The sequence below is a fragment of the Montipora foliosa genome, chromosome 3, assembly GCF_036669935.1.
Source record: "Montipora foliosa isolate CH-2021 chromosome 3, ASM3666993v2, whole genome shotgun sequence".
NCBI classification, from domain to species: domain Eukaryota; kingdom Metazoa; phylum Cnidaria; class Anthozoa; order Scleractinia; family Acroporidae; genus Montipora; species Montipora foliosa.
Window position 1 is genome coordinate 42944942 of NC_090871.1, and position 5000 is coordinate 42949941.

The window sequence follows — 5000 nt, forward strand, 5'->3', positions numbered from 1 at the left end:
GCCTAAAGTTTGCAATTCATGAACTTTCAGAAGTGCAGTTTGTAAAAACTACTTTAAATCACTTTTCCACACAAACACTGTTAATTTCAGATGTATTTGCCTTCTCATTATTGATAAGATGGCTTCCAAAACCATCATGATAAGATCTATTCAGGCTGCAAACTCACTCAAACTCATTATTACTCAAACTCGGTTTTGATAGATCTCATGCATTCAGACAAGTTTCCCATGCCCAACTGACAATAGTGAGTATAATTGCTTAAAAACCGATTTAATTGAAATTCAATTTTTTTCGGCAAAAAACAGTTGGTGAGTCCAGTTTTGAAGTCGTCAAAAATCCTTCTACACCTTCAGTTATCTTCGATAGTTGTCGGGAAATCTTCGGCAATCATCGGACGAAAATTATCTAGACGTCTCCAGATTTTCGTACTCTAGGGGTTGGCAGGTGTGTATATCCCTTGGTGGGGCGGTGCGGCGTGGCCCCTCATACCCTGACTTTCCTACCCTGTTTAAGACAGAATTCGGCTTTAAGACATTTAACCCGAAACCATAACCTGTGTAAAACAAGAATAGATATCGAAACTCTTTCTTATTTAATCCATTGGCAATCACAAAACTATTTGCAGCTTGATCAACAGAGTAACAAGGAACTCTTTACGCTAACATTAAGCACTGAACGCCTTTTTTAGGGTCTAGTAAAATAGCAAAAGCTTACCCAAGTTACTCTTAAAATAATTATCCAATGTTTCTTTTTTTATAAACAAAGCAACATGAACAATTTAGTATACTTTTCAGTTAATTTACAAAAGCGTTATGCATTGTTCCCGTTTCAAAACAACGTTAGCTTTGAACAAATAATTTCAGTCTTTTGCACTTTTTGTTTTCCGTAGTAACAGATTTCGTTTTCGAGTTAATTTAACTGGTTATACTGTTGCTATGGTAACTATTTATGTCAAGAAAATTACCAAAACTTGTTAACCAATAGTAGGCTATTGGTTTGATACCATTATCGGAGCAGCAAATGATTAACAGTGCCAAAACTGAATAAGGACTAGAAAGTGCTAGAAGCCATTATGAGCCATCTTAAGTTTAAAACGTGCATGCATACAAATTAGGTAACACATACATTTCATGCTACCGGCATGATCAATAGGAGCCACTATCAACATTATCTTAAATCGAATCAAAGATTGCTGGCATGACAAAACACCAAATCAACTTACCTGGAAATACCATGTTTATTCCAGTGAGGTCAGTGGAGAGCCTTTTGACGATCCAAGAGGTCCCCGGAAAACTGGAGGAGGAATTAATGTCTGAGTACAGCTTACGATTGAAATGTCGAGGCACAAAACAGTGGAGATCAAAAGAGCTTTGAGGGAACTGAGTTTCCACGTGGAGCTACATTAGCTGCCTTCTGTCACGACGTAGAAATGACACGCATTAAATACAGGGTCACTTCGCTTTTGTTTGATTTATATTTCATTTTAGTATACACGAGTTGTTACAAGGACTCAGTCTAGACCCGTGAGTCTAGTGAAAAACACTCATAACATTTTATTACGAGTAGTAGTTTTGGTATTAAAGTTATTCTTCCCACCGTTTTTGCCTGCTTTTTTGGGACTAACAGGAAACCTTTTATTTTGTAAACTGATAAACAAACGATTACCAGGCTATTGTTATAATAGATTAAAAGTTGCGGTTACAAGTTGTGTGGCTTTCTTGTTGTGTAATAAATGGAAATTTAATGGTATCACTGCCAAAGTCAATGGAAGTCAATATTAATTAACAAGAGCTTGTAAACATTTTGCTGTTTATTGTCCGAGAAAAGATATCCAGTTTAAGACAAAAAATAATAAATTCGATACCCTGTTTACGAGAAAAATCCCGAAAAACATACCCTGGCTGGCCGCATGTCCCCATTAAGCCCTAAAAAGGGAGTACCCCCCACCCTCCGGGTATTTACCATTATAGAAAATCAAGCATTATTTAGTTTCCAATGAAGTTCACTTACAGTTGGGTCAGTTTGTTGTTCATTTAAAGTACTCTTGTAATAACTCAGCTCTTTCATGTGGTTTTATTTTCCAGGAAGGATTGTACTACAATAAAATCCCTGGTAGTTTTTCAATTAACTCTTTCACTTTTTCCGTAGAGGTAAAATATTACTAAATATATTACTCACTAATATTAAAGTCAAACATACATGTATATCAATCTAACTCAACACATATCCCCCTAATAATTTCTTATGGTGCAAATGTATGAATTGCAGGCAATTAACAATAAATAAAAGTTGCATTGTGAGACGTGAATCAGTGTATCACTTGTTTATAAATGAAACTGAAAGGGATATTTGTTACATGACTAAAGCAGTACAAGTTTTCAGTGACTACAGGAAACTACTGTGCGCTTTTGTTTGGGCCAGGTTGATGCAGAGAAACTCACAGTTATGTAGTACGGGGATGTTGGAGAAGAGTTCCCATTACACTTGCTCTAAACTTTGCCAAAACCTGTTTGGGGGGAGGGCGTTGGGGATTTTCCTGATGCTGTGGTTATGTATACACTGACTGAATAAACTCACTGGTCTGTCAACCATCAGCTCAGAATGTCACCATTTAAAGGAAACAAGCAATAAATGATGTAAAGATGTAACAAAAAAATAGTACGACAATACCTGCACAATATTTTAACACCTTAACTAACATTTCAACAATATCAACAGCTTCAAACTCACATGTAGACAGGTTATGCTAACATGCGTTCACCCCTGACAACATTTCATGCAATGTGCAGGAAAACTACAAGAAACCTAAGGTTATAGTCATCTCATAATGCATCAGATCTAGAAGGCTTTCACTTTGCTTACATCGGACCGTTGCAAAGCAGATAGATTTTGTTCAGGAACAGAAATAATGTTCTCTTTTTTGAGATACATTGCGAGCAATTGCTCAGCTTTTTCTTTTTCCAAGGTCGCCACTTCTTTTGCATCGGCCAGGTAAAACTTTTTTACATAGGCAATGATCTGTTTTTTTGCAACATCTTGGAATCTGACTGCATTAAATGCTTCTTGTATGATTATCTTGACAGCCTTAACAGGAACTTCATTTTTTCTCTGTTGATTGACGAAAGAAAATCAAATTTACTTCCAATTGAAAATAACATGCACAAGCAACGTCCTAAGCCAGAGGTAGTTGGCTCCTTATGTCTCCGTCACAATTTGAAGTGTGATATTAGAGTTTTCCCTGGCTTTAATTAGAAGCTACATGTACAATAGTGTTTGAACTTACTGTAAGGCACAAAGGACTGGGTAGAATACAAGCTCTCTAGTGGTAATTATGAAAGTGTATATGTGCCTGCTACAATGATTTGTCTGTACAGTTTGCCCTAACTGTAGATTTGCAGTGGAGTAAGTTTTGTCTTAGTGTATATATAGTTCCATATCCTACACTCCCTTACCTAGAAACCCGTCCCCACCAGCTAAAATAGTTTAGAAAACCACTATACAGAAGAAAACCAAAATTACCAACGGCTATGGATTGAAAAGACTGGGCCAAAATAAAATATTTAAGAATGGTTTGCAGAGTCCATGCTAAGTTTGCTGACTTCTTATACTGAACGATTACCAGGGCTGCAAATCAAAACATTAGGGGCCCTCAGATCAGAGTAGGTCTTAAATTACAATCCAGTTACATTCCCAGGGCGCTCACCTGTCCCTGTTACTGACCAGTTAAAAAGAGACTATTGCTATGAGATTAGTGTGAAATGCAATACTTGAAAGCATAAGTACTACATTTAGGTCTCGTACTGTACCTCATACTCATACTGCGATCTAAAGGTCTCCAATTTTGTGGTGGGGCCACAACCCACTCTTCAAATCCTGGCAAGCTAAAAACACTGAAACCAATGCATAATAAATAGATTTAGGCAAGCCTAAAAGTGGAGCTTCCTGGGTATGAAAATCAAGGGTTTCCAATTGTCCACATTTTGATGTTTCCGGTTGCCGCTTTTATAATTAAATCATTTCCTTTGCTTTCTTCTATAGAAATATTCATTGCCTAACTAGTGAATTCGACAGTAAATTTTACCCTAAGAACTGATATTGCATGAATCACGAAGCAATGAGTGCGACATCGGTTTTTTCAGTGAAATGTACTTTGCAATTCACCAGTTTGGCAACACTTTTTTCTTGAACCGCATGAGTTTTAAAAGAAACCAAGCACACCCTTTGTGAGTGAATGGAAAAGGAAAAAAAGCCATTTCAGAGTCAACTAACAATAGCCAGGGAATAGGAATCACGCTAAAATTGGAAGCCATAAAAACAACTTGTCAGTTCAAGGTCAAAGAAGAGTTTTATTCCACTTTATCTCTAAAAACAAGATCATTAGCATTTTGATGTATTTCATTGAAACACGCAAGGTTGACCTGGTACTAGAATCAGCAAAATATGGCCAAGCAACCACGATGAACTTCAAACACGATCTGCTCCAACACTTAATAACATTTGCATGCTTTAAACAAACTTCTGAGAGATTTACACTAATTTTACCAGAACTCATTGCGAATACGGGTTTATAACAAAATTTTCATGTTACTGTCAATGCCCAACGAAAAACCAGTTGGGCAAACGGATTAAAAAAGCACTCGTTTGCTCGCATTTTAGTGCAAAACGAACAAACAAATCAACTTTTTCTTGATGTCCAAAAGAGTGCAGATAATTGTTATTTAATTCCAGTTGACAATAAAAATTCGATTTTGATTCCTGAACAAAGAAAGAACCGAATAAACCACAAACGGATTAGTGCCCAAGGAAAGAATTTGTGGAGTAACTTCTTCTGCTAAGTATGAGCAATTCCTGGTGTTTTGTTTTATCATTGTTGTTCTCTTTCCCTTCGTTTCTGTTTTACACATAGGTCCTCCAGCCATCATGTAACCTTATCAGAGCTTCTAAAGATATTCCAAAAATTGCCACACAGAGAAAAAAGCAGCTTTAAGTTTACATCCTG

The 5000-nt window shown here is 36.7% G+C and overlaps 1 pseudogene; it reads left to right on the forward strand.

The window, feature by feature from the left end:
- Positions 1-5000, forward strand: part of LOC137995900 (uncharacterized) — an 8411-nt pseudogene that overhangs the window by 261 nt on the left and 3150 nt on the right.